At 50.7% G+C, this 18,021-nt stretch overlaps 1 long non-coding RNA gene across 1 annotated transcript; it reads left to right on the forward strand.

Annotated features, from left to right (window-relative positions):
- Positions 1-215: 215 nt before the first annotated feature.
- Positions 216-16,876, forward strand: LOC121032257 (uncharacterized). The gene is made up of 3 exons (XR_005791168.1): positions 216-1,009; positions 1,396-1,769; positions 16,862-16,876. It is a non-coding gene; the product is annotated as an uncharacterized LOC121032257 (long non-coding RNA).
- The last annotated feature ends 1,145 nt before the right edge of the window (positions 16,877-18,021 follow it).

An 18,021-nucleotide genomic window follows, 5' to 3' on the forward strand; every position in this document is an offset into this window, starting at 1 on the left:
ATTTATTCTGTTCACCATGTGACATAAGTAGAGTTGGGATTTATTTTACTTAATTTTTTTTTAATTTTACTTAATTTTGAGCGAGAGAGAGACAGAGCGTGAACGGGGAAGGGGCAGAGAGAGAGAGAGGGAGACACAGAATCTGAAACAGGCTCCAGGCTCCCAGCTGTCAGCACAGAGCCCCACGCGGGGCTCGAACCCACAAACTGTGGGATCGCGACCTGAGCCGAAGTCGGATGCTTAACCGACGGAGCCCCCCAGGCGGCCCTAGAGCTGGGACTTAGATGTTCTTATTTGTGTTGTTAACTGAAACATCCCCACCCAGGCCTTTTCTAGTGGTCACTGACTATGGAGTCGCTCTTTGTTTTACCATTGGTTCCAACATCCATCAAGTGCGTACAGATGCCATTCCCTTTGTCAAGCACCGTCATTGCTCTTGACCAACTTGACAACTGGTCGGGCTGGCACTTTCGATCCTCACCGTAGAGCACTGACTTCCTCCCACCCACGCACGCTGCCTCGTTTCTTACCCTTCCTCTTAGGAGCCTGTGTCCTCAGCACTGGCTAAGCCTCATCATTTCCAGGTCTCCAAACACACCCTGATTTCCCCCTCTTCCAAGTCTGTTCTCACTGCTTCCCCAGTGGAACAGCCCCCCCTGTGCCATGCTACTTCCAGGCTACCTGCCTGCGGTGTCCTGCCTGCCTTGGCCAGCTTGGGCTCGGTATGCGGGAGGAGCTGAGCAGACGGTGCAGAGATCTCCGTGACTCTTAGAGTTTTCTGAGCCCGAGTGTTCTGTGCCCCTTTATTCGGGGTTTGGAATCATCCCCAAGCTGGGTGGGCCTGGTGCCAGGACCCTGGGGCTTAGGGCTTGGGAAGGGCTTCCTCTGCTGGAGGAGGACAGCACAGGGGCCAGGCAAGACTACCCAGTCATTAACAGGCTCTGCCAGGGAGCAGTCCTGGAGAGGTCAATGTGCTTCTCAAAGACTTTGGCGACACCCACCCCAGAGAGTGAGTATACTTCAAGTTGTGGGTACCCAAGACAGACCACTTGGTCAAGAGACGTTGCTGTATCTCAGACGTGATACACAAAGAGGCCTGCTGCAGGACAAGGGCCTACACTTGTGTTCTCCTTGCCTGCCAGCTCTGGTCTTTCTTCAGTGCAGGGCCAAGGTCACGAGGGGACGTGGCACGAGGAGGGCGGTCAGTGAAGCCGTCTGTTCATTGCGGGTCTCTGTGCTATCTGATGGTTTTGTTCTGTTTGCTCATGGAAGCCTCTAGTTACATCTTGTCCCCATACCGATGGGGAGGTGTTCTTGGCCTTCACCTCGCCCCCGTGGCCATTTCAGCAGCAGCCATGGGAAATCTCTCAGCTCCTGGTTCTGCCTCTCCCACAGGTGAGCCAGACTGGGTGAAGACAGGCAACAAGGCGCATGAGCGTTAGAGCCGGGAGCAGCCGGGTCCACGTTCCTCCTCCACCACCCGCCCTGCTTGGGCCACGAAGCCCCTCAAGCCTCACCTTCTCCATTTACGAAAAATGCAGATGACAATCTCCAGCTCACGGAGCTGTTGGAGGACATAAATGAGGCAACATATGTCGAATGTCTCACTTAGCGTGGGTGCCCTGCATATATGCACCAACTGTGTCCCCACCCCATCTATAGCCACACACCTGCTCATCAGGAAGTGAGACTGAGAATATCCACTATCAGTGGAGGGACAGAGATAAACACTCTTCGCGTCAGTGTTACAAGGGCAGGACTGATGGATTGTCCTCAGGGGAGAGGGGACTAGTGTGGGGACATAACTATTAGGCATCATTTTTCCAGGACCCACTGGGTACCAGGCACTGCTTTTTACACACACTCATCTGATCCTCGTGGTAACCCAGGGGGTTGGTACTTGCAGCAGACCGAGGCTCTGGGTGGCAGGGGGGGAGGGGGTCCCATAATCCCTGTCTCCTGGTATCCACACCTGTGTGTGATCGGTCCCCTCTGTTTGGATGTGGGTGGGACCTGCTCCAACCAATAGAATACGATAACAGGTGTATTCCATGTATGCGATCACTTTATACAAGACTGTAATGACCTCTTAGGACCACCCCAATCCCAGGCCAGATGGACAAACACCAGGGAAGGCAGGTAGAGTTGCCGTGAAAAAGGCTCAGAAGCTCGGAAGCTGCCCAGTGATTTCAAAGGTGGTTGCGCTACCCGCCATTTATTGCAGATCAGGAACCTGGCCAGAAATCACTTTTTGCTCTTCCCAGAGGAATGACATCATCTCAGTAAACAGTGTCCTGTGTGCTAGAAGACCCATACCTGTGGTTTTCAAAAGGAAAATGACCCTTTCGTGGTGCATTCAGACAGAGCACGGAGTGCTTACCAAGTAGCCTGCCTCCGGCTTCTGTAGCCTCATGGCAAAGCAGATCTGATAAGTTGGTGGGGCCAGGTGGACACTTTGGACCCTGTGGCCTAGGATGGACAGGCAAGACGGCTACTTGCCCTCCTTCCCCTCGTTTGTGTTACCAGAAGATTTTGATTTCAGATATCCCTGGGGCACTGGTGCCTTCTCTGACAGGAGGGAGTTTGATTTGTCCTTTAGACCTTGGCCAGGTACCCCCAGGGGCAAGAGCCCACTGAGCTTGAGGGACCTCTAAACTCCAGAGAAAGTCTTGGCCTGGAGTCCTACTGAAGGAGTGGCGAGAAGTCTGTGCCGGCTCAGAATCTGGGGCAGGGAGGTCTGCATGAGGTCTGGGCACAGACCCCAAGGCCGGGAGGAAGGTCGGGGATAGAGCCTGCCATGAAGACTGGGGAGGGGGTGCTCAGGAAGGGGGCTGCATGCAGGGGAATCATGGGAGCGAAGTGAAGTGTTGATCTTACGGAGCCATCCAGGCCCTGGACGCAGTGCCCTGGGGTGTCTCTGTACCCAGAGAGTGGCCTCTCGCCCCTTGGGGCTCGTGACCTTGTGCCAACGGGTCCAGACTGACCCAGCTCCACCCGCCCCTACCCTTGGGCCCTGCCTCTGCCAGCCCCCAGCGGTGGGAGGCCTCCCCCAGCTCTCGGTGGGTCCGCCCCTTGCCCGCCCCCTGCGGCTCAGGCCCTGCCCCTCCCCGCAGCCCCTCCCGCTGGCCACGCCCTGTGCGGGCCCCGCCCCACTTAAGGTTGCTCTGCACCTGGGAGGCCTCGCTCGTGTCTCCAGGCCCCGAGGGGATGCCCTCTCGCCATGGCCTCTGGGGCTTCTCCGATCCTTGGGGTGCCCCCGCACCGTCTGTGGGCCCGGAGGCCTGGCATCTACGAAGACGAGAAGGGAAGGACCTGGGTGACGGTGGTCGTGCGGCTCAGTCCCTCCCAGAGAGCTCGGAGCAGGGCCTCCCCAGGCGGCACAGTGAGTTGTCAGGCATGGCTGTGGGGGTCTGGGGGAGGACTGTGCACGGGTGTCAGCCCGTGGGCCTGGCACATGCAGCAATAGGACCCGGGACAGAGGTGAGAGGAGGCAGTTCTCAATTGTCTGGAAAAACTGGCCTGTGCTGAGCGCGAGCACAGTGATGTCTATGCCTGATGCAGACCCCCAGGAGCCCCTGCCTGGAGGGACCACTGGTCTGAGCTTATCCGGAGGAGATGATGCAGCCCTCATTGGGAGCCCGAGGGGGAGGTAGGTCAGGGCCCAGGCCTCCCCCCGGTGCATGCTGGAAAGGCATCACAGCTTGGCTCTACAGGATGAGTAGGAGTTTTCCAGGAGGTATTGCAACCTAGAGGCAGCAGGTGAGCCAACGGCGTAAAAGAAACGTTGACTTCGGGTTCCCTATCTGCAAAAATGAGAATAATCTGCCTCCTTGGCAAGTGAGAGGCGGCTCACCAGCTGCAAGGCCTTGGGGGCATTCAACAGATAACACCTTCCGGAATCCCACCTGGGAAACTGATTCCCGAGTCGAGGGTGGAGTGGAAGACCATTTAAGGTTCAAAAGCTCCCCAGGTGGTGAAGACAATCAGTCAGGTTGGAAAGCATTCCCTGTAGAAGAGGGCTTTAGATTCCAGTCCCTCTTTGAGGGATACAATAAATACTTCCGTGTAATATGGTAAAAGCTTATCTGGGTATTAAAAATGCCATTTAGGCCATCGTAAACATTTTAAACAATACAAAATTCTCCTAGCAATCTTCAAAGAGGCTCTGCACAAAATTTTGGGTGGAGAACACTGAAAGTCTTTCCCACACCTATGCCAAATAAAGCATGCAAAAAATTCTGAACAAAGTATTTTGGTGGGTTTTTTTGAAAACATAAACATGTTTTCAGTGGGAAAAGTGGATTCAAGTAACGTAGTGAAGGATGCAGTAGAGGCACCCAGAGAATGAGCATTTCCCCTTATTTAAGATAATTACTTCTTAGAAGTAGATCTCTATTTTCACATATAACCTTAGGATGGGAAGCAGCGTTCTGAGCCTGATCGAACTTTTGGTAGAGGGTCTGATAGTAACATTGTCAGCTTTGCAGGCCATACGGAGTCTATAGCAACCGCTTGACTCTGTCCTTGTGGTGAAAAACCAGCCGGAGACAATGTGCAAAGGAATGAGCTTTTGTTTATCTACAATAAAGCTTTATTTAACAAAAGAGGTAGCGGGCCAGATTCGGCCCACAATTTGGTGATTGATACCTGATCTAAAGCCAGAATCCAAAGGCAAAGAGATTTCACCATGTAACTAAAAGCATTTCCTCTGCCGAAAGAACCCATACAAAATTAAGACAACAGACCGAGAAGAGTCATTCGCCATATGTATGACTGATAAAAGGCCAGTATCCTTAACTCGTAAAGATGCTCCTCACACACAAAAAGACAAATACTCCGATAAAAAAAACTCTGTAAGGAACTTTCCATTTTGTTGCATGACAAAGGGAGCTTTGGTTATAGTTGTTGGTGATTTTCCCACTCACTTTTATACCTTTCTGTATTAGCCAAATTTCATTTTATTTTATTTTTTATGTTTACAATAAGTACGTGAATGCCGTGATGAAATATGATGTATTTTGGGGAGAAACCCATCACTCCCAGATCCTAAGGTGTACAGATACTTTATTTTTGGAAAGATTGAAAAAACTGTAGAAATGGCTGAGACCGAGGCCTAAGAATATAATCAATTGCTGATGGGTGGGGAAGAGTGGCTAACTTTTCAGGGGTACAGTGGGGTGTGGTGGGGTGCATCAGTGGGAGGACCGTACTTGGGGGATCCAGGAGAGAACCAGTCATCCCAGATCCAGATGACACCCCCAAGGGCCATGCCAGGTGCCATGGCTTTAGGTGTGGGATTCTGAAAATATTCACATCTGACGTGGCAGTTTGCCAGCTGGGCCCCGCATCCGGGACTGTGTGTGTTTGCGCGCAGACCAACCATTGGGGGAACCCTGCCCCTGATGTGCCCTTCTCTCTGGTCCCTTCAGCATGAGCCTGAGCCCAGCGTCACAGTCCACATGTGGCAGATGCCGGTGCACCCCCAGGAGCCCGTGTCCCCCAGCCAGCTGACCCTGTCCCGGCTGCCCCTCGTGTGGCAGCTGTACTCTGGAAGAAGGTACAGAGCAATGGATTCCAGGCTCTGGGAAATAGTGAGCCATGGCCAGGCAAGTGTGTGGTGGCCCCAGGAGAGGGTGATGAGTGGCCTCTGGTCACTGCACATGTGCAAAATGAGGCAAAGGATGGAGGGACCGGACTACTGAAATCCACAAACCCATGTTTCCATCTGCTTCAGGTGGATGGACAAGCATTTCTTGGGGACTCTGACCACTGCTCCCTCTCCTGCAGATCGACTCCACCGAGGAGCTGGTCCTGACAGAGCTGCCACCAGGGAACGGCTGACCGCAGAGAGCGGCTCACAGGCTGGTATGTTGGGGTCTGTGTCTCTTGGTGTGGCGGTCAGACAAAGGCAAGGCAGTCTCTCTTCTTTACAGGAAGGCAGCGCTGGTTTCCCTTCCCTCATGCTGTTCCCTGAGCTTATCTTCCACAGCCACCCTGTAACCCTCCTCCCCTGATCCCTTGGATGTGTTTTTCACTGTGGGCAGGTCCCCCACCTTCACAAAGCATGAGATCCCACCAAATAATAGTCATCATGTAATCTTTGTAAGAATTCTGTGAGGTGTATGTATTGAAGTGCCACTCTCTAAAGGAGAACACTGAGGGTTGGAAGGATTTCCCCAAGATCTGGAGCCTGGAAATAGTAGCAGTCAAGCTCACATCCATTGAGCATGATCTCTTGGTCTGACCATGGCCCTGGGGTGCCACCAGTCTCATTGGTGGCAGTGGCCTTCAAGGACCTGCCTCCTCCCTGACACTAACCAGGATAGGGCCAGGTGCCTTGGAAGGACTGGAGCTGAGGCTTGCCCTCCTGTCCCTGGGTCCAGCTTGGGTTGGGCGCCCCATTCCTCCATGGTTCTCTGTCTCCTTCTGTCTTCTCCCAGGTCTTGCCGGCCCTATGGATCTTCAGTGAGGATCTTTTCATACCTGCCCTTCTGTTAGCACATCTAGCATGGCCTCCCTGGGGGGAAGGAGGCAGCTGGGCCCCTGCCTACTCTGCTTTTCTTGTTGTCATCAGCTGTCCTGCTCTGCTCCACACTCAGTGACTTGCTGGACGGACCCCCATCTGTGTGCTGGGCTCAGCTCCCCCACTGGCTGCGATCCCTGGTTTCTCTTTCCCCTTTGTGCCCTCATACCGGCCTTCCAAGTGCCCCTTCCCAGATCCCCATCAGGCCCCCTCCAGGCACTGGCCCAGTCAGACCCCCGGCCTCCAGTGCAGCCCATGATTGTTACTTGCTGTCAACCCACTCCATGTCAGGCAGGGAGTGACTCAGTTTAAGAGCAGGCCTCAGAGGGAGCCAGGTCTGGACTTGGGACTCAGATGGGCATCAGTTCTGCTGGGCTGCTGGCATGGAGTAGATGGAGTGCTGGGCAGGCTGTCCACTCCTGGTCCCAGGCAGCCTGCACCAGGGGCTGTGCGCAGGGATGGATGTATTTGGCCCATGGCTCTCCTGCTTCTTCAATCCTTTGGCTCCTGCGTGTGATGCTGGTCCGTGAAGTTTCCTCCCTGTACTGGTTAATTAAACCTCATTGCTTGTTGTCAACTTTTGTGCTGAGTCAGAGCTTAAACTGGTTTCTGGTAGGGAAGAGCAGCTTAGGCTGCACTTAAGGTTAAGGTAAATTCTAATTACCCATTTGGTGCTCTCCCCACTAGGAGGAAGCTGTGATTGGCCCATTTCAGGAGCAGGACACCGGGGGAAGGCAGGGAGGTGAGACTCTTGGGAGGAGGGAGCTCTTGGTGAAGCAGGGAAAAGGCAGAGGAGACCCTGGCAGAAGCTGGAGAGGACCCTGGCTTTTGCAGAGGGACGACGCCCTGGGTGTCTTTGCAGGATGGTGGAAGGAACAGCCCGTTTGAGCCGCTGTCCGAAGTGCTGACCAGGGCCACGGGTAGGGGTGGGGGAAGAAGAGGGCCGTGTGGGCACGGGGCAGGGTGACAACTCAGTGGTGGCAAGAAGAGGGAATCCCGTCCCTCACACCAGTCATGAAGAGAAATCACCAGTGGATTAAAGTCCTAACCTTAAAAAAGGATCCGTGAAAGCATCGAAGAAAGTGCAGGAAAATAAATACGTTCCTGATCTTGGGGCATGAGAATCGAGTAAGACACAGAAAGCCAAACACAGGCTGTTCGAGGTAAACGTTTTCTATACGATGGGAGACTGAAAGGCAAAGGTGGAGGACATTAGGGCTTCATACCAACCCCTAGAATGCAGAATGCGTAGAGAACATCTAGATATCTCTAAGGAAAGGGGGAGAATGTCAGGAACTAGCAACTTACGGAAGAGGAGACGCCCAGACGCTGGAGTGGGGAAGCGTGGATTTCAGAACTCTGAGATCTGGGTCTTTGTTGCTGGTAGAACTAAAGGCTCGATGGGATCGTGTTTTGTGGGAGTGTAAACCGTTATAGCTGCTCCGGAGGTTTGGAGGACAGTTCGTAACATGGCACACGGGCCCTTACCCGGAGTGCTTGCCTACAGCAGGGTTGCTAAGCTCAGCGCTGTGGACACTTGGGGCCGGGTAATTCCTTACCACGAGGAGCCGCCCTGTGCCTTGTAAGGTGTTTGGCACCATCCTTGGTCTCCACCCACTAGATGCCAGAGGCACCCCCCTCCCTGGCCCCTTCTAAGTTTTGACAACCAAGAGTGTCTCCGGTGATTGCCGCGTGTCCCCTGGGGGGGGAACTAGCGCCCCAGTTGAGAACCACTGGCCAAGAAAATCACTTGCACGTGTGCACAAGAGGGAAGGAGAGGAAGCATCACGGTAACAGCTGGGGTCCACCATGGAGGAGTGATTGAGTAAAACGAGATCCCGTGAGCAGAGGCTGGGCTGGGCCCCTTCCAGTTAAAGGCTTCTGTGATGGGAGAAACAGGCTCTCTGGAAAACTCTCAGAATGCCCTCCCCTCCCACTGGCCTGAGACAGAGGTATGTGGGGTGGAGGGGGTGTTGTGCAGCCTGTATCCTAGTTACAAGCCAGGAATGATTCCATAACGATGCATAGGGCAAGAGTTAGGAAACCATCCTTTTAGTTCAATGGGAAGCTTACAAAGCCAGGGATGGCAGGAAAAGGAGGCATGCCAGGGCGAGGGGTGGGGGGGGAGGGCTCTACTGGACACCCAGTGAGCATGTGGTCCAGGGGAGGAAACTCAGCCCCGCTTCGTCTCCCTTCATACATGGCAGGCGTGAGGGCAAGGGTAACGATCAAGAAATACACCTCTTGGGTGCCAAGCAGGCTGGTTTTGGGCGCCAGCTATTTACAGATGTCTGGGAAAGCCAGCTGTCCGGCACCTGGAAAGGCTCCCAGGATGGGGGAAGGAAGCCTCCAGTCCTGAGGGTAGCTGGACTGGGGTGCAGCCTCTTTATGGAGAAACGGGGCTCCAGTCCCTGCTCCCCCCCCCCCCCCCCCGCAATAAGTCTCCAGCATCAGGTTTGGACAGCTTTGCTTCTCCTGTCCCAGGGAGTCCTTGTCCTATGGCATTGGGAGGGTCCCCAAGCTCAGCCTGCTCCCTGGGGATGCACTCCCCTTTACCTGCCTGTGGTCTGCATGCCTGTATGGCCTCCCCTGCAGCATTATCACGCATGTTCTGTGCCCATGACGGCTTCATCTGGGCTCCCACTGCTTCTGTGCGGTGTCTCCTGTGACCCCCATGAAGCTTCCGTCTGGGTGGTCTGTCCTCCGCGCCTGCTGTGGGGTCAGCTTGCCCTGGCACCACGTGGGGTATGGTAGTGACTCCCAGAGGATCCGCTCCTAGACTCCTCACCCCACCCTCACCGTTTTGTGCCTTTTGCTTTGGCCCCAGGGGCTCCCCCTGGCTCCTCCTACCTTTAAGTTTCCCCCACTTACCTTGTGATTTTCCTTCTCTCCGTGGTCAGGAAGGGGAAGTGGGCCAGCTTGATTTTTCTCCTCCCTCCCTGTGTACCCCCCTTTCCTTCCCAGCCCAACAAAAAAGCAGCAGGCTCTCCTTTGACCTCCCCTGGGCCTTTGACTCCGTTGTTGATATGCTTAAGGACAAGAAGAGAAATCTGGAGATCCTCCTACAAGACGGCCGCCTGTCTGGTCAGGGTGCCGTCCCGCGGAGTCTAGGTGCAAATGTCTAAAGTCTTCAGTTGCTCCCTGTTGTCTTGGAGCAAAGACTAAGTCTGCCCTTTCTTCTGGGACGTGGATGTCTAAGGCCACCTGAGACAGAAGCTTGGTACGGGAGGGAGCAAAGAGAAAAGCACATCAAAATGTTTAAAATCACTCCCGGCACATATTCAGGATGGCCATACTGCGCTGACGCATGCGAGCCAGAAGCCATCATGTGGCTGCCTACGTTCTCTGTGTGTTTTCTAAATGCTTGTCCACGTGTTCATGAGTGGGGTGTGCATGTGTGGTGTGGCCTCCTTAAAGTCTGGTCCCAAAACGTCGTGACAGTTGGCTTCAGGGCAGGGTGAGAAAACTTGGCCCGGCCCCACCTACAAGGAGCTGAAGACTTAAAAAAACTAGTTACGAGGGACTGTGTTAAAGATTTTAATGTACAAACGAAAGGTTGTCCAGGAACATGAGGAAAATTTATCTTTTTTTAAAGAATAATGGGCAATACACAGGTGGTTTAATTACTTTGCATGGGCGCCTCGGGGCCACCCTGTATGTCGGAATCACTGGCCACAATCAGCACCATGAAGGACGTGCCGTGAGTGTCCTTCCACTCGGCCAAAACCAGGGGCCGTGTTGGAAACTCTGCACTCCCCATGTGGCCTGGGCACTGACCAACGGCAACAGATGCTGGTCACACGTCCCTGGATGTCTGCATCCTGGGTGAGCCCAGCCCTGGCTCTTTCCGGGCCGTGTCACCCACTGGACATCTTCCTCCATGGGAACCATTAAAGACTTCACGTTCTGAGTCTCCTCTCTGTGATAGCTCTGCCCGAGCCTTGTCACTCATTGGTGCAGTTGTTTGTTCTCAAGTATGGGAGCTTCCGGAGGGCCTTTGGCCAGGTCCTACACACATTTATGGAACCTCAGCTTTGTGCCAGACCCTGTGCCGAGTGTTAGGGAAAGAGAAGTGAGTAGGAGTCGGTCCCTGCCTTCACGGGGCTCAGTTTCGCCGCAGAGCCAAGGACTGTGCATCAGCACTGAATGCAACTGAGGCCAAAGTGAGGCAAGAGAAAGAGGGGGTGGTTGTCATGTTGCTGGGTGATCCAGGGAGGCTTCCTGGAGGAAGAATCAGGGTAGAAGAATCCTCACCTTTACATGACACTGCCATCTACACAGCACTTTCCATTACAGATTATAAATGAAACACACAGTCTGATTTCCAACTTTGATCCTGAAAGCAAGCCTAGGAGAAAGGCAGGTCTGTTGCCCCAGCAATGTGCCCTGGTCTGTCATCAGAAGTGGCAAAGCCGGGGCCAGAGCCTGAGTCCCCTGAGTCCCCATCTCCGCTCTCCTCCTCTGCGCAGCCAAGCAGCGGCTGCGAGGATGGAGAGAAATGAACACACACGAGCGGCTGAGGAGAGAGAACAGATCGAACTTGGTGATGGGCAGACGTTGGAAGTAGCAAGAGGTGGAGTCAAGGATATGCCCTCGGAGTCTCGTTTGGCCCACTGGTCCTGAGTTGGGAACATGCGAGCAGCAGAGATCTAGGGTAAATAAAGTGACGTGTTCGATTTTGGGTGTTGAGTTGCAGATGCATGTGGAACAGCATCCTGTGAGTGGAGGTGTTGTGTGGGTCTGGAGAAAGATCTGGGCCCAATCAGCCACTCTTAGGAATTCTGCTTAGAGCGTGGAGTATTATACTTCTTTTGTTTTTAATGTTTATTTATTTTTGAGACAGAGAGCATGAGCGGAGGAGAGGAGAGAGACAGAGACAGAGACAGAAACCGAAGCAGGCTCCAAGCTCTGAGATGTCAGCACGGAGCCCGACGCAGGGCTTGAACTCACGAGCTGTGAGATCATGACCTGAGCTGAGCCACCCAGGCACCCCTTACGCTTCTAAAGTATGACAAGATGAAAATCGTAATAGTGTTTGCTTCCAAATATTGGGAAGAGGAATGAGAAGGCAGGGTAGAGTAAGTACATAGGGGTCTTCATGGAAAGGGCTTCAGGAAAGGCCAAGTAACAGAGTTAGGAACTTATTACATAAAGGGGAAAAGTAACTCCCAGAAAAACTAACACTCATTAAACCAATGAAAACCGGTGGTGGTGGGCGAGAGCGGGCCGTGGGAGGGAGCACAAATACACTACATCATCGTTCAAGGTGGAGGGCTGAGAGGCTGGTGAATAACAAACCGAGCTACTTATTACATAAACCTCCAAACGTACCGTACAGACTTTCCAAATCATCGTAAGGAAAACATTTACCACCCGAATATATCTGAACCGATAAGACCATTCAAGAAGGCAAGTGGTTATATATTTAACACACAAAACCTGTTTTCTTGTACGCAGGTATGAGTCAGAAAAAAATAATGGTCACATTGAAAACACCTATATGGGGACACCTGGGTGGCTCACTCGGTTACAGTGTCCGACTTCGGCTCAGGTCATGATCTCACAGTTCGTGGGTTCGAGCCCCGCGTGGGGCTCTTTGCTGACAGCTCAGAGCCTGGAGCCTGCTTTGTATTTTGTGTCTCCCTCTCTCTCTCTGCCCATGTTCTCTGCTCACGTTCTCTCTAAATAAATAAATAAATAAACAAACAAACATTAAAAAAAAAAACAAGCATGTAGAGGAAATTTGGCAAAGGACTTATTTTCTGAATATATAAAGATCCCGTGTAATGGTTTCTTCTTCGCTGATCCCTCACCAGCTTAGATTCCATGTTGCAAATGCTCCTTCGCCAATCAGGACTCCTCTCCCCCGTTCTGAATTATCTGCCAGGTAAAATGCCAAAGTCGGTTGAGCCCAGGTTGCCTTCTTACTTTCTAAACCCAACAGAAAACTACGGCTAGACCAAATCATGTTCATACAATGGGCCGATAGTTGTTTCAACTTTCAGTTCCTGACTGCAAACCTCAGAAGGCCAGAGACCTACTGGGCAATTCTGTGAAGCTTCTCTGGTACATCTGTTTTCACCGGATCTGGGATGGATTGTTTATTTATTTTTTGAATTTATTTATTTTGAGAGAGCATGAGCAGGGGAGGGGCAGAGACAGAGAGAGAAGGGGGAGAGAGAATCCCAAGCAGGCTCCGCACTGTCAGGGCAGAGCCCAACACGGAGCTCAAAACCCACAAACTGTGAGGTCATGACCTGAGCCGAAACCAAGAGTCGGATGCTTAACCGACCGAGCCACCCAGGCTCTCCAAGGTGGATTGTTGCAAGTCAGCAATCTCCATCAGAGAGGATAGAAACAGTCTGCCTTTACTGGGAAGGGAAGCAGCACACGTTCATTGTCTTGCCCCAGGGTATATGAACCCTTCCGGACCTTGAGCCTTGGCGTTTCATGGGGCGTGATGCTGGGTCCACCATTTCGAAGACTTCATGCTATTTACCTGATGAGCCTGACTGATGACCTGATTGACCTTCAAAAGCCAGGGAAACCTATCAAGTGCTTCCTCTCCTTAGTGGCAGGAGATGAGGGCCAAGGGGAGGCAGGAGGTGCGACCCCTCCTGTACTTAGGCTGCCGCTTACAATCCTCACCCGCCAGCAAAAACTAAAATTGTATGACACAGCTCATCAGATATTGATAAATATAAGTGCTATATTGAAAACAAAACCTATAAAGTGATACACTCAAAACTAAAAAATACTCCTGTGACGGGCTCCAGGTTTGGGGCGTGCTCAAAGGGCTTTGATTTATAATGTTTTATTTTCTTAGGAGGAAAATGTACTTACGGCTCACTTGTGCAGTTAAAGTTGGTATTGATGAGCTGAAAGATAAACACGCCCCACCAAAAAGCAAGTAATTACAGGGGCGCCTGGGGGGCTCAGTCGGTTGAGCGACTGACTTCGGCTCAGGTCATGATCTCGCAGTTCACGAGTCTGAGCCCCGCATCGGGCTCTGTGCTGACAGCTCAGAGCCTGGAGCCTGCTTTGGATTCTGGGTCTCCCTCTCTCTGCCCCTTCCCTGCTCATGCCTCTGTCTCTTTTTTTTTCTCAAAAGTAAGTAAACATTTAAAAAATTGAATGGGAATGCAAGCTGGTACAGCCACTCTGGAAAACAGTATGGAGGTTCCTCAAAAAACTGAAAATAGAACTACCCTATGACCCAGCAATGGCACTACTAGGTATATATCCAAGGGATACAGGGGTGCTGTTTTGAAGGGACACATGCACCCCCATGTTTATAGCAGCACTATCAACAATAGCCAAAGTATGGAAAGAGCCCAAATGTCCATTGATGGATGAATGGACAAAGATGTGGTATATACATATATATTTATATATGTACACACACACACACACACACACACACACACACACACACACACACAATGGAATATTACTTGGCAATCAAAAAGAATGAAATCATGCCATTTGCAACTAAGTGGATGGAACTGGAGGGTATTATGCTAAGTGAAATTAGAGAAAGACAAATATCACATGACTTCACTCATATGAGGACTTTAAGAGACAAAACATGAACATAAGGGAAGGGAAACAAATAATATGTAAACAGGGAGGGGGACAAGACAGAAGAGACTGAAATACGGAGAACAAACAGAGGGTTACTAAAGGAGGTGTGGGAGGGGGTATGGGCTAAATGGGTAAGGGGCACTAAGGAATCTACTCCTGAAATCATTGTTGCACTAGATGCTAACTAATTTGGATGTAAATTATAAAAAATAAATGTAATTCAAAAAAATAAATAAAAATAAAAAATTGAGAAAAAAAAGCAAACAAGTAATTACAAATGGTTCTCTCCCCACTTACCTAAATACCTTCACTGCCGGTAACTTATAACTTAGTATTTACCATCTAAAACAGCGGCTAGCAAACTACAGCCCATAGGCCAAATCTGGCCAGTCACCTGTTTTTATAAATAAAGTTTTGTTAGAAGAGAGCCGTGCTCATCATTTATGCATTATGTGGGGGTGCCTTCCATACAATGGCCAAGTAGCCACAACAGAGACTTTTATGGCTCATAAAGCCAAGATATTTACTATTTGGCCCTTGACAGGAAAAGTTCGCTGACCTCTGACTCCTTAACTTAATTGGTTTCCCCGGTACCTTCTTATGGCTCTGGGTTCAGCTGGAGTGTCCCCTCCTGAGAGGGGCTTGCTTGCTTGGTCGGCCCTTCCGCAGCCGGACCTTCCTGTGTTCCTGATCCCTGCCTTCCATTTACCCCATCATGGTGCTTCCTTCTGTGCTGGAAAGTGCGCCCCAGAGAGCTCCGTATTTGTGCACTTAGCTCAGGGCCAAAGACTGCATTAAACGTGAATACTGGAGGCCAGAAATAGGGCCGATTCTGGGAACATCTGGGCCACACCACATACTGACCTTGGACAGCTAACTGTCTCAGGCTGTTTCTTCACCAGGAAACTGGAGGCAATGTACTTCTTTAAAAGGCTAAAAGGAGAGGATCTATATTAATTACGTACCACAGTAATTCGTACATTGTCGTTTCGTTTTAGCCTAACTCCCTTTCTTGACGGAGGAGGTGACTAAAGTGCGGAGAGGGGCTGGTAGGACTCGTTCCTACAGCAGATCAGTCAGTGGTTGGAACTAAAATGCAGCCTCCAGACTCCACTGCTTCCCACACCTTCACCTGGCCGGGCCAACCAGTGGGCGGATTACCTGGAGCCTCTCGGAACCGAAGGAGTTGAGTTCATTTGAAAACTAAAAACTGGGGCACCTGGGTGGCTCAGTCAGCTAAGCGCAGAGTTCGGCTCAGGTCATGATCTCGCGGTCCCTGAGTTCGAGCCCCACGTCAGGCTCTGTGCTGACAGCTCAGAGCCCGGAGCCTGCTTTGGATTCTGTGTCTCCCTCTCTCTCTGCTCCTTCCCCACTTGTGCTCTGTCTCTCAAAAATAAACATTAAAAGAATTTTTAAAAACTGGGATTAATGAATGAAATTCAGGGTATGGTATTTACAAATCTGTCTTTAAGAAAAGGATTATGCAGAAATGTGAGAATAAAAATGCATAATATACAAGTTTCATTCTTTTCTTTATATATGCAAAGACCTTTGTTTTAAGTAGCTACAAAGCTAATAATACAGTGTTATCTCAAGTTTACCTTCTCCTTCTGTGGCATTAACACCTGGATAAATTCATTTTAGGCAGCCTGGAGGAAACTGGGCTGAGGGTACTTGCCACCCTGTTAAACCGTCTCCAAGGAAAGCAGAAATTTTTGGGAAAAGGCAGTTGTAACACAGAGCAAAAATCGACCTGATTATGTGTAGTAGTTTTAAAGGCGAGCCCTTCAATCTGCCAATTGTGTGATTTTTTTTTTTTTTTTTTTTTTTTTTTTTTTACAGATCAAATTGGATCATTCTTGCAACATTTTTTCATCTCTAGCTACAAACCAATAGTCATTCGTTCCCTCCTGTTTAAATTGTATTAAACTCAAAATCAAGGAACAGGCACTGGGTTTGTCCCTCAATGCTTATGACTTTTTTACAAAATAAAACAATCTTAGAAACGGATTAAAGATGCTTCAATCAACCTTAAAGCAACCTTAAAGATGCTGTTAATGATCCTTTTCACAAAATACAGAAAACGTCATAAAGAAGGAATACTGATTTTTATCGAACCTACTTGACGGTAGACTTCACATTGATTTGATCTTAACATTACGAGATAGGTTTCAACGCACCTATCTTATTATAGGTGTGGAAACGGTGCCTCTGAAAGGTCAAACACTTCACTGGGGGTCTGAGTAAGGAGGTTGACTGGCATTCCATCTAAGTGTGCTTGTCTTCCTAGAGTGCACAATAATAGCACCATGACCAAGAGCGTGGCCCAGGGCCAGGAGCCCGCTTTACTCCAAGCCTGCTACTTACCAACTCTGTTAACTTTGAGCAAAGTGGGTAATCAAAGATCCTATTTTCATGTGCATAAAAGAGGCATCATTAGAACCATACCTCCCCGAGGGGGAGGTTCTTAGAATGGCACTTTCTTAGCCCCGCGGGCCTGCTCTCAATCCTGGGCCTGGCTCAGTCCCCTCTCCTGGCCTCTGCCCACCAGGAGCATCCAAGGACTCCCTGCAGCGGACCACCTCCCACCTGATTTCCAGTAAGTGTTCCTCCATGGGTTCTGTCCCTGCAAACTCTCCCGCCCTTCTTCCTTCTCAGCTCAAACACTCTGAGTAGGTACACTAGCAAGAAAGGAGACAGAAAGAGAAAGAAAATAAAGAACCCATAATTGGCCACAGCAGCCCTGGCTCCTAGGAGAGAGAGACATAGTTTCTTTTTGGGATTGTCTTTTATTTACCAGAACACAGTGATGGGGCATTGAATCACTGATGAGCTAGCCCCGAGGCAAACAGAACGAGTTGTTCTGCACACTAAAGTAAGAATGTTAGCTTTTCAAGGATTAGCTATAGAAGGAAGGGTCTGGGAGGGAGGGAGGAGCCCAAAAAGAAGTGTTGGGCTTAATGGCGGAGGGGAGGGGAGGGGTGATAATGTAGCAGTGGCTAAGAGAGTTTTGCAAAACGAGGGTCTAATATCCCACTGTAAGGTATCGTCTGAATGTTAACCCACAAACCTCCCCAAACCCTCAAACTTAACTCCAAACAAGCCCCCAAAGTCTGTCACCTACAGTGGTGAAGGAATCCGAGCGGTGCCCAGTGTGGGATGGAGTGATGTGTCTGGAACAAGAACGAGACGCCTGGCGGAGCATCCAGAAGCCAGACGAAATCAGCGGATGCTGGCGCTCTGAAGTAAGGGGTGATGATGGGGAGGAGTGTGAGGCCCTACTGGAGTGACAGTGAAGGGTGACATGGAGGTGGCAGAGTCAGGCTAAGTTAAATCTTTTTTTTTTTTTTTTTTAACTATAGAAAACGGGTCTGTTGATGTTTTGTGAGTCACAAGGAACAAACTCTATGGTCTACAGAATCATACAATTGTGTTGACAGTAGTTCAGCAGGATAATAGGGGGCTTTGACCTAGCATGACAGGTGGTCCTGGAGGTGGCCTAATCTTGACCTCTTAAGTATGCCATTTTATGTTGGAGGAGCCAAGCATCTCCAAGTGCATGCCCTCCTGCCCCACTGAGATCTTAACCATATCACAAGAAATGTTAATTTACGTCACAGTGTGTAGAGTGGACAAAGCTTGGCCTTGGGGGTAAAAACAGATGTGTATTCAATGAAAGGGTGGACCTACACCGGCCAACTCCATCTTGTTCTGTGTCCTCCACCTTGACCACACCTCCTCCCTTTGAATAACTTCCCACTCACCCGTTCAAACTTCCCGATCAAAACACGCCCAGCGACCTGCGTAACAGGACTCCGACCCTTCCCCAGCCAATCGGCTGAGGCCACAGCCATTACCTCACCAACTGCCCCTAGACCCCTATAAAACCTTTGTGCTTTTGAAACTCGCTTCCT

Source organism: Herpailurus yagouaroundi, unplaced genomic scaffold, assembly GCF_014898765.1.
Source record: "Herpailurus yagouaroundi ecotype Mexico unplaced genomic scaffold, PumYag 141, whole genome shotgun sequence".
Taxonomy (NCBI): Eukaryota; Metazoa; Chordata; class Mammalia; order Carnivora; family Felidae; genus Herpailurus; species Herpailurus yagouaroundi.